This window comes from Tasmannia lanceolata, unplaced genomic scaffold (assembly GCF_043159265.1).
Source record: "Tasmannia lanceolata isolate RefF3 unplaced genomic scaffold, GAP_Taslan_0.1 ptg000013l, whole genome shotgun sequence".
In the NCBI taxonomy this organism is placed as follows: domain Eukaryota; kingdom Viridiplantae; phylum Streptophyta; class Magnoliopsida; order Canellales; family Winteraceae; genus Tasmannia; species Tasmannia lanceolata.
In genome coordinates, this window is record NW_027518690.1 from 15,702,171 (window position 1) to 15,714,841 (window position 12,671).

Consider the following 12,671-nt stretch of genomic DNA (forward strand, 5'->3'; position numbering starts at 1 on the left):
GCTCAAAGTTGCAATCTCAGAAGGAAGCATTACTCTTATCTGAATCGGATCCGTCCTTCTCTTCGGAAGTCCAACCTTGTGAAGCTGAGTTCTCTCTTGGCAACCCCTGCTCTCTGAGTGAAACTGCTGGACATGAAAACCATTCTGATGGAAAAGGTGTAGAGATTCAGATGGGATTTGCTAAGACTATGAGGATAAATGCCTCGGTATTGGGGTCTCCTTCTGAACCGCTCCTTTCTAGTCCTCTTCTTGAGAAAAAAGCTTCTCCCCCTGATCTCAAGTGTAGCGACTGCTGGCCTCTCCCAGCTGGTCCTACCCCTTGTACCTTTCGTCTCCCATCCCCCTCTATCATTGCTAGTCCTATTGGCTCCTGTCAGATGCTGGCCAACTGTCCTCCCAGCAGCTCCCATAATCCTTCTGGATCTTTCCCTGCTCGAGCTAATGGATCCATGGATTCTGCTCCCTGTTTCCTTTCTTCCAGACCAGCTCCTTCCATCTCCTCAATTTCAGAGGGCAAATGGAAGGAAGTGTTTGGAAAGAGTCGAACCAAAGCAGTTGATACTTCTGTCCCTTTTTTCAACCCGGTAACTACTGAAGATGGCATAATAAAGGCAGCTTTCAAGGAGGGTGATTTTATTGAAGCAAAGTCTAAATGGGAAAACTGTCTTCTAGGTTATTTTCTTGGTCGGAGGCCCTACTTCACTGCTATTAAAAACCACTTATTGAGAATCTGGCAGCTGAAAGGGGACTTTGATCTAATTGCTCTCCCTAATAGCTTTTTCTTGTTCAAGTTCAACCTGGAAGAGGACTGCATTAAAGTCCTGGAATACCCCACCACCTTTGGGGGTCGTGCTCTCATCCTGCAGAAATGGCTTCCGGGCTGTTCTTTGGAGAAGCTGAAACTTTCAACTATCCCAATTTGGATTAAATTCCCTGCATTGCACCTGAAATTCTGGACTCCTACAGGTATTGGAAAGCTATCTAGCATCATTGGCAAACCTTTATACATGGATTCTCACACTGCTGAGGCCTCAAGATTACAATTTGCTAGAGTTTGTGTCGAAATAACTGCCGAAAGCCCCCTTCCTGATGTTGTCCACATCCAAACCCCTACTGGAGATGAAACTCAGGTTGTAGAATATGAATGGAAGCCCAAACCTTGCAAAACCTGTCTTGATTTTAGTCATTCTTCTGAAGGATGCCCTAAGAACCAAATGCCTCCTCCCCTTCTCTCTGTTCAATACAGAAAGGAATGGAGGCCAATCACTAAGGATAGTGATAAAGCTGTTCAGCTAAGTTCTGATTTTCCAATTGCTCATAATAGGATCAGCTTGGATCATCCTGAAACCCCTTATACCAATAGTGCCTTATCTAGAAATAAATTCTCAGTCATTGGCTCTGATATCCCCGAGACATCTACAAAGCAGACCAAGCCTCCGGACCTTTCTCTCTCTTTATCGTCCCCATCGTCTGAAGGTCCTTGGAATTTAGTTCAGAGCAAGAAGAATAAAAAGGGAAAGTCAGCTGCTTCCCTCCTTAAGCCGCCATCTATCTCCCCGATCCCCTCTACTGGAATAAGGTCCCCATTTCGTGGGCTCATTCCGGGAGGCTGAGAATTGGGGTCTGCTTTTGGTGCTGGTGTTTTTGGTTCTGCTGTTAGCTCTGGTGCTGTTTGTTTTTGTGGTAGCTGTTCGAATTCTGGCAGTGTTGTGGCTGTTGTTTTCATTTTGCTGAAGCGGTTAGGTTTTTGTCTTTGCCGTTTTGTTGGGTGGCCTTTGGCTCCCTTTTGATAGTTTGTTTGCCCTTCTTCTGATGTGCGAGGGGCTTGCTTTTCTGTTTTCTTGTAGTATCTTTATTGATCTTTTTAATATATCTGGTCGGGGTCCGCCTAACCCTAGCTTACCTATTTCAAAAAAAAAAATACGGCAGTGATATTCTCTCCCCCCCCCCCCAAAAAAAAAAAAAAAAAAAAAAAACAGAAATCGTTAACTTTTAAGCCTTTCGGACTTAACTGGCTCCTCCACGCCTTTGTATATCCTAACGATATCTGTTAAGAGAGGGGTGATATCCTCTGGGGGCCTGATAACAAGGTGGGCCCACATTGTTGGGGGGATCCAAAGCATTCATTTGGAAGGCCCTTTCATGGATAGGGTGTCCACAAAAAAATCAGCTCCATTGGATCATCTAAGGGGTTCCATTTGTGGGGTGAAAAAATGGGCAGATTAGTGGAATAACAGTATCTGTCCATTTTCGCCCCTACAAATGGACATCCTATGATGATACAATGAAGCTGAATTTTGTTACACACTCCATCCATCATGGGGCCTTTCAAATGAATGCTTAGGATCAACCCAACAATGTGGCCCACCCTTGTTGTACGCTAACGTTAGCAGCTAAGCTAGGTTTAAATATTGTGATATATAGATAAAAATCTGTATTTGTTGGGGTCCAATTTGGATTATTCCCCATGAGAGATCAGGTACCGATAGTTGGATATGATAAAAAAATCATCTGTAAAGGATGATCCTAACATTTGTGGATATTTTTGGAAGTTCCTGAGCCATCCATTTTACACCAATCATATCAGAGGGTTACGATCATCCTATGGAGAATATTTTTGACACACGGCTGATCAAATATATCCGAGGACTTTTAACACATGGCCTATCTACGTACGCCTCGTGTCAGCAAATGAATGGTTTTTACTGTCCAAATATGTGGGCCCACCCGGTGCTTTTGTTGGACCTCACAATTTCTCATGTTTCTTATCCTTGTGGACTTTTGATATGGAAGAAATGGGCAATGCATATTATCTTGAAGGGATAGGGACCGTTGTAAGAGGCTTTTGGCAGACCGGCTGAGAGCAGCAGCCTCAGATGAATAAAGCCAAAATGTGTTGATAAGCGAGCCTATATGTGGCATTGTCCCTAGCAAAACCATTATCTTAAGTATCAATTAATCTTTATTCCATCAAGTTAATGAGAAGAAAAATGCAAATCTTTGGTACGGGTTATGGCCGTTCAAATTAATTCGAGCTCTTCTTCTTCTTCTTATTTGGGAAGAGATTTAGGGTCTTCTCAGAATCCAAGCTCCATATATAATTTCCAAAACCTAGTAAATTAGGGTACCAAAAGACCCTGACCTTGGTACCGCACGATTCTGAGAAGATTTTGTGGATTTTTCCACTAGACACATGTGTATAATAATTGCATTGAGAGTGGGATTAGGTTTTGAAAATTGAATAAAGCTTGGATTCTGAAAAGATTCTCTGGATTTTTTCATTAGAAATTTGAAATTTGCGTATAGTATGGTTATTGCTTCTGTTGTTTTGGATATTCATTTGAATTTAGGCCACGTTTGGATACGAGCAAGATTTGGATTTGGAATTAGATTTAGTTGATATTTTTGAACTAGACCAGATCCTTAGAATTTCCAAATCAGTTACAACAGTGTAAAAAATTCCGATTTTCAAATCTTTTCTGCGATACATTATTTGGAAATCATCGTTGGTGGCAACTTCCGTCACCATCGCTGCTCCTCGACGTTGCTACGGCAGCAGCGACAGATCCCTCCCTCCCTCAGTCTCTCTCTTTCTCTCTCTCTTAAAATTAAGTTGTTGTTTCCATTCGTAGATTATTGACTTGGCACAGAATGCTTGCATTGTAGTGTTTTGTGGGTTTTTCTGTCATTGTTTTAAGTTTTTTTGTTGCTTCTTTTTGGTGGGGTTGGATTGCTGCTCCTTGTTTTATTGTATTGAGCTTTTGCTATCTTTTATTTTCTATTTAAATCATGCCTATTCTGAAAAAATCATAATCTTAAAGCATCTTATTATCCTTCTAATTATATACCCCGTCATAGTTCTATTGTTTTTTAAAAATATAAATTTTAAAAGAGAGATGGTATTTGCAGTCCCTTTTCTTGTTTATATAGGTTGGTATGATGATAAGTTTCTTATTTAGAAGCATCCATCAGCAGCAGTGATAAACAACGGGCTTTTAGAAACAGCAGTTTTAGGTAATCAAACAACTAATTTGCTAAGTTTATATTATAGTATGTAGTTGTACATGCTAAAAAAACAAAATGAAATGAAATCATTGCTGGTTTTCTTTTAATTATTTGTGTTATGCATTTTGGCATGCATGTTCATCTCAAGCATGTCTGTCATGGCAATGATATTTGTGCATGCCTAGTTTTTGAGTTAGCATTAGCAAGGGTGTTAGAGAGAGGATTCAGCAACAATCTGTTGGTTGAAGACGGCTTCTACATTTGTGCATGCCTAGTTTACCAATTGATTCCCCCTTTTGACCCATTATTTATGGTAATTGTGTCTATCTTCTTTCTTATCTTCCTGTTTCTTGTTATTGAGCTTTTGTTTACCTAGAAATACTTTTTCCCTTTTAAGAGATAACCTTGATATACATCCAGAGTATAGGCTTCTTACAGTTTCTTTTTCTTTGATAGTTCTTGATGCTTTTTTATATGTTTTTGCCTTAAACATTTCATTTTAATATATCCTGGATGAAATGGATAGTAGATGTTTCATTCATCCATTGGCTCATTGGAGCTCAAATAGAGCTCTTGCAGCTCGTAAGTGCCCTCAGCCTCTCTCTTTATGCAGTCTTGTTCCGAGATATGTTGGTTTGCTTAGTTTATTTCTTCACACTATTCTTTTGTCTCCTAATCTCGAGGGAATAAAGGCTTGCCTTCAAATATGGCAGACACATTTATTCTGTTTGTGTAGTCAATGTGGGCTTGTGTAAAGCTGCTTGTTGTAGACAGGTTTCTTGAGTTGGCCATGGCAAACTCGGGCGTTAATTTTCTTACGTACATTTCCAGTTCCATCGGGGGAATAATGTTGGACTTGGCAAGGACCATACGATCTTCTCCTTGATTGATGGGTTGGTCAAATTTGAGAAATATGGACTAGAGAGTAAAAAGGTCAGGCTAGAAGTTCGAAGAATATTAGTCTATTTTTACATGACAAGGGGTTTATATGCTCACAAATTAAGGTTTGCTACATTGCTGTGTGGTGCAACAGATTAGTGTTTACCCACGTGTAGAACAGCCCGAGAACCCAAATAGTTACATGTCACCGTGTCTACGTATCGCTCAGTGACGACAGACTTGTAGGTGCACTGTCAATCACTATCGACTGATCTTCATATCCACATCCTTTTAGAATCAGCCCCGAGGATACAGTTCCTTCGGAGATCAGGTTCTTCTGGCTCCCAGGATCGATGATGGCACCCACTAGGCTTTGCTTGAGTTGGATCTGAACGTATAAAAGATCCTCACGTTCATCTTGATATGAGGATGCTTCGGCAGATCTGGTTACGAGCTTCAACTTATCATCCTTCGGGTGTAGCTTCCAACACTCTTCAATCATATCTCCAGTCTGTTTGCACTGATCACATCACGCCTTTCGAACTGTGTTTGTGTTGGGTATATAATATAACTCATGTAAGGCTGCAACTCGAGCCGGGTTTTACCCGACCCGCATCGACCCGACCCGAAAATAGCCTGGGTTGGGTTCAGGTTTCATGGGTTTCGGGTCGAACCGGGTTGAGCATTCACAAGCCCGCATGAATCTCGGGTCGAGCCGGGTTTGAAGGGGCCCGACCCGACCCGAGTTACATAAGTTATAGTATGTACATTTTTTTCTATTGTTAGTTAAAAGTTAAAAGTGAAAACCCACGCACACCCTGTTACTGTATGTGAGTGTAATTTCTGCTTCTATGAGTTGAGTTGATTCAAGTGTTTGATTCAGCATTGTTTGATTGTAATTACAACATTGTTTGATTACAGCATTGTTTGATTCAAGTGTGATGCGAGTGGTAATTACATCATTGTTTGATTCAAGTGTAATGTGAGTGTAATTTCTGCTTCTATGAGTTGAGTTGCCTTGCCAAACAAGAATTTTCCTTAAAAAATTGCGTCAACGTGAAAAAACCCGACCCGACCCGAACCGACCCGAGATTTATCATGAGTAGGGCCGGGTTTGGGAATCGTGGGTTTTCCGAAAAAAAACCCGACCCGACCCGACCCGAGATATTTCTCGGGTAGGGTTGGGTTCTCCAAAACCCGACTCGAGTTGCAGCCCTAAACCCATGTATGTTCTAATATAAGCCCAATAGGTAATGGATCAGGTGTAGTGGGCCCATTTGGGCTGGAGCCCATTAACCTCTTTTAACCCTAGTGTATCTCTATATATAGGGGCTGGAGGCAACAAACTTGATATTCCAAATTAGATACCTTGGGTGTAATGCTTCAAGCAACCTCTTGCTTGACCTAAGTACCCTAACAATCTTGAAGCATTAACCAGCCCTAATTGTCCATCGCTTTATTAGCCGTGGGTTTTCAAGATTGGGCGTGGGTTTCTTCTCCAAAACGATTCTGGTTCTTGGGTTTTGATCTAAAAAAACAAACGCTTCTGTTTTCTTGTGTTTCTCAGAAAACCCCTCATCAGTTGCAGATTGAAATTGACTTCCAGGAGATATATATATTTATTAAAAAAAAAGAAGGGGCAACGTTGTTTTGGTGGAGTAGATAACCGTCTTGAAAGGCATTTTCAAAGCTCGACGGCATGTTGGGGCAGAGCTTTTTTGCCTAATAAACCCAGCTTGGAGATTAGGATTGCTTACAGAAACCGTCACGAAAGCGTTCCTAATTTTCGAGATTTTGTAGTGGGTTTCGCTTGAAAAGGACTGAGACTGAGAAAAGGGTATTGAAGAAGCCATAGAAGAGACTAAAATGATGGTTTTTCTTGACTAGGAGAGAAAAACAGTGATGGGTTTCTCTTGTTTTGCACGTTCCTTTCAATTCAAGGCAATCGATTCACGGTACTAGAGTTGGAGATTCCGTGGGGAAGGGAATTCCTTGCAATTTGAATGTTGTTCAAGTGCTAGGCTTTCTATTTGGAATTCCTTCACCGCCTACATCTTCTCCTTATTTGATTGGTTGGTCGTGGGTTTCTTCAACCCGATTTCTCCAAATTTCTGCAAGAATACGCCGATTGAATTTTTTATTTGTGGATTTTTTGGGTGGATTCTCAAAACAGAAAATTTCAAACCTACCCATCTCGGTCTTTTGGACATCCTTTGGTGGCGAATTTTCTCGTGGGTTGATATTTTGCAGACAATCGATTTTGGGGTTCAATTCTTGGATTCGGTTCTTAGAGAAACCAGAGTTGACACTTGATTCTTGGATTCGCTTTGGTGCAACTGACGCTGAAACTTATTTCTTGGATTCGGTCCTTGCTTTTGATTCTTGGATTCAGTTCTTAGATCTGGTGCTGCGATTCACCGATCAGGTGCACTCTTTCCAACTTTTATTTCATCTAAATAATACAATGGAAAAGAATTCTATGCCTTTTGAGATGGTCAAACTTCAATCCTTTGGTGGGTCTGAGTTTAACTCTTGGAAGCGAAAGACTCAATTCGGTCTAAAATATATGAATTGTTGTTACACCGTTTTAAGTACCTTTGCTGAGACGGATGAAGAAGTTGATGAATTTTAATGGCTTAGAGATGAGGATTTCTGCAAAGACTACTTGTTGAATTGTCTTTCAGATCGTCTTGCAGAAACCTATAGTAAATATACCACTGTTAAAGCAATATGGGACAACTTAGATGCTCAATTCAAGAAGGAGGAGGAATTGTCCAAGACCCATATGGTGGACAAATTCATGGATTTCAAGTTTCAAGAAGACAAGGAAATCACTTCTCAAGTCACTGATCTAGAGAATTTGAGATCTAAGTTGCATAATGAGAAAATAGTTGTCTGTGATTCGTTTCTTGTGGGTGCAATTATATACAAGTTACCGTCTGTATGGCACTCTTTCAAAATCGAGATGTATCGGAAAAAGGTGCAAGTGGGACTGGATGATCTCAAACAATTCATTAGAATCGAAGATGAGAATCGAGCTAGGAATAACTTGGAGATGGTTAGACAGCAACAGTCTGCTGCTAACGCGGTAATATATCCCAAGAAATTTTCTCAAAAATCCAAGTCACCTAAAAGTGAACATTCCAAGTTGGAGGCCAAAAAGACTATCTTTCAGAAAAAGAAGGGCAAGTGCCACAACTGTGGGAAATTGGGTCATTTTGCTGTAGAGTGTAAACAACCTAAGAAGGCTAAATCTGACACACCACAAAAGGAAGCTCATATGATGGTGGGCAGTGCTGCGCCTAAGAATTTTATTGCCATGTTAGGCAATGGTAAGGCCAGTACTTCTTCAGACTGGTGGTTAGATACAGGAGCCACCTGCCATCTTTGCAACTCGAAGAAACTACTTACGGATGCTGTTGGCGTGAAAGAGACCGTTACAGTGGCTAGTGGAACTGAGGCAAAGGTGACTCACACTGGAACTGCGAACCTGGTCCTTTCTTCAGGTAAAATACTAACTTTAAAAAATATTAAAGTAGTTCCTGCTATTCAAAAGAATTTAATTTCTATTAGTCTTTTAGACAATGCTGGCATGTGTTCATCTTTTTTGGGTGGTAGAGTAACTTTAACTGTTAACTCTTATTATTTTGGTTGTGCTTTCTTAATCGATGGTATGTATAGATTGATTTTAGCAAATGAAATCGTCAGTCAGGTTAGTTCCACTTTGATTGATCCTAAGTTGTTACACACTAGATTGGGACATGTGAACTATAGGAAAATGGTCACACTTGCTAAAACTCATACTATACCTCTAGATACATCGATTAGATTTGACAAATGTGAAGTGTGTGCACAAACCAAGATCACTAGAAAACCTTTTCGTTTGGTTTCTAGGAGCACACAATTTCTTGAGTTAAATACATTCTGACCTCTGTGACTTTAAAAGTTTCACTACTCGAGGTGGTCAGAAGTATTTAATCACTTTTATAGACGATTTTTCTAGATATTGTCATATTTATCTCCTAAAATCGAAAGATGAAGCCTTTGATAAATTTAAAATTTTCAAGAATCGTGTTGAAAATCAATTGAACTTGAAAATTAAGCGATTTATGAGTGATAGAGGAGGATAATACACTTTGACAGAGTTCAAGGAATTCTGTGCCTCTCAGGGCATAATACTTGAAACTACTGCTCTTTACTCACCTCAATCTAATGGCATAGCTGAACGTAAGAACCGGACGTTAACTGAAATGTTAAACTCTATGTTATTGACAGCTGGCATGCCTACTAGCTATTGGGGAGAAGCAGCTTTAACTGCAAATCACATCCTGAATAGAGTACCACACTCTAAGTTGTCCACTACTCTTTATGAGTTATGGCATAAACATCCTTGTAGATATGACACTCTTAAGACTTGGGGCTATATTGCTTATGTGAGGATACAAGACCCTAGGAGACCTAAGGTAGGACCTAGAACAAACACTTGTGTTTATCTAGGTGGTGCAGAAGATAGTGCTGCTGATCGGTTTTTGGATCTATCTACCAATTTGGTTATAGAATCTAGAGATGCAGTATTCTTTGAGAATAAATTTCTCAGAGATCATGGTTTGAACCTACCTGGCGATACTGAGATGCTTAAAGAATCGCATGTAGAGTTTGAACAGAATACTTCTGACACTTGTCCTACACTGATTTCTACATCAGAACCTTTAAGAGTTTCTACAAGAGATAGAGTACCTAAGAACTTTGGTGAGGACTTTGTGACCTACCATGTAGAGAATGATCCATCAACCTATAAGGACGCGATGAGATCGAGGGACTCTTTGTTGTGGGCAGAAGCCATTGATGATGAAATGAGCTCTCTGTTACAAAATCAAACTTGGCAGCTAGTCGATTTGCCAAAAGGGGCTAAGACTATGGGCTGTAAGTGGATTTTGAAGAAGAAACTTAATCCTGACGGATCCATAGCTCGGTATAAAGCACGTTTAGTAGCTAAGGGCTATACTCAAGTCAGTGGGATAGACTACTTTGATATTTACTCACCGGTCTGTCATTTGGCAACGATAAGAATTCTTCTTGCTTTGGCTTCTATTGAGAAGTATGTTGTGCATCAAATGGATGTAAAAACGGCTTTCCTTAATGGAGACCTCACAGAGGAAATCTACATGAACCAACCTGAAGGGTTTGTCATTGAGGGTTTCGAGAACAAAGTTTGTAAGTTACACAAATCTTTATATGGTCTTAAACAAGCACCTAAATTGTGGCATCAAAAATTTGACAAGGTAGTAAAGAGCTTCGGTTTTCAGACCAGTTACTCAGATAAATGCCTTTACTTTCATTCTGTGTCGAATAAGGTTGCGATTATTTGCTTGTATGTAGACGATATGTTGATTCTTGGTTCCGATCTCTCTGTAGTGAGTGACGTGAAAACCACTTTGGCTCAAGAATTCGACATGAAAGATCTTGGTGTAGTTGACACCATTCTTAGTATGAAAGTAAGTTTTGAACGGCAAGGGATTACTCTTAGCCAAGCCCATTATATTGAAAAACTACTTTCTACATGGGGATACAGTGAGTGTAAACCGATTGAGACACCATTTGATTATACCAAGAAGCTGATCTCTAATGAAGGAGACAGTGTGAGTCGGTTAGATTATTCTAAACTGATTGGTAGTCTCATGTATGCCATGAGTTGCACTAGGCCAGACATAGCCTTTACAGTTGGCATGCTGAGTCGTTTCACTAGTAATCCTGGCCATGAGCACTGGGATGCCCTTATGAGGCTGATGAGATACCTTAAGGGTACTCAAGGATATGCTCTATGTTATAATGGCCATCCTCCTATCCTTGAAGGATATTCTGATGCATCATGGGGCTCAGAATTAGGAGACAGTAAATCTACCAGTGGTTATATTTTTACACTGGGTGGAGCCGCTGTTGCATGGAAGTCAAAGAGACAGACTTGTATTGCTCTGTCATCTATGGAATCGGAACTTTATGCTTTAGCTTCTACAGGAGATGAAGCAGAGTGGATAAGAGATCTGATGCTGGACATTCCATTGACCCATTTAAAGATTAACTCTTTAAGTTTGTTCTGTGATAATCAAGCTATAATTACGATTGTGAAAAAATCACTCTTTAATGGTAAGAGGAGATATGTCAGGCTGAAACATGCCACGCTGAATTATCTTCTAGAACAAGGTATTATCACTTTGGTTGATGTGAGATCAAAGGATAATATGGCCGATGCTCTTACGAAGGGATTGAACAAAGATCGAATATTCAAAACTGTGGGGGAGATGGGGTTAAAGACTGTGTAGACGTGTCTTAACCTATATTCGTATTATTTTGAATTTTTCGAATCTCCCTATCTTGGCCAAGATAGGGACTTGATATGTTTCAATGATGTTTACAGTTATCTTTATGTCATTCCACATTTGATGACATGTCTTTCTTGGGAAAGGTTGTTTCATTCCAAATTTGATGATACAGCTTAACTCAATTTGGATATAATGCCTGTAACATTCCAAATGAAACATGGAATGGTTCTTTGTAAAAGAAACTGTTTAGGTCTTGTTCTTGATTGAAACTTGACATTGATGCTGATTGATATTGATATTTGTTTATTTTCAGCCATTCTGAAATTCTACTAAGTTCTTCTGGTAGAACTAGATACCTTTAGTAAAATACACAAATGATTGGATTCATTTTTAATGAAATTCATATTTGGTAATTTATAGGAATTGGCGAAAATGGAGGAGATTGCCTCAATTTGGATCTTAATGATGACGACTTACTTGATGAGTGAATCCTTATAGAGCAGTGGGAACTATTATTTTCTTTTCAGTTGATTAAATAGTTCACCTACATGTGAAACTGCTTATGTTTGAGTTTAGATTATTCCTAAAACTCTTGGTTATTCTTTAAAGTATTTTGTTTTCAGTTGGATTACAGATCTTTATTGATATGGTGATATGGATGATTCAATAATTTTGTTTGGACATCACATTAACTATCTATTGGATTGTGCTATATGTAGAACATAGGAGGAGATTGTTGGGTATATAATATAACCCATGTATGTTCTAATATAAGCCCAATAGGTAATGGATCAGGTGTAGTAGGCCCATTTGGGCTAGAGCCCATTAACCTCTTATAACCCTAGTGTATCTCTATATATAGGGGCTGGAGGCAACAAACTTGGTATTCCAAATTAGATACCTTGGGTGTAATGCTTCAAGCAACCTCTTGCTTGACCTAATTACCCTAACAATTTGTGTATGTGCTCGGCTTCCGATCGTACTTAGATTTGCCTCTTGTATGATCATCCTTATTCTTTTGTCTCCGATCTCGGTTTTCGATCGACATGGCTTTGATGTTGACGTCATCAGTGGTATCAATGGGGAAGAGATTCAACTCTTCCTCCTTGGTACTTCAGGAAAGTACTTCATTCCTCCAACGAGATTCCAAGCAAAAGGCAGTGGCAAAGTTATTCACATTGAAATCAGCCTTCCATAGAAAAGAGCGTTAAAACGATTTTACACCTTTTTTTCCGGTCTCACCTTCAATTTTGTTTTCATGGAATTTTATTTCATTATTAATGCAAATAATGAAGCCACAAATTTTTTTTCCCCCCTCTTCTTTGCATGGAGGGGAGGCAACCAAATAGAACCGAAGGGAAATGAAACTAGGAATCGATGATGACCATAAAAACAAAAGTGAAAATGCCATTTGATATCCTTTTCACGCTAAATTATATTTTTATGAAAAAAATATTTTAATCTTGT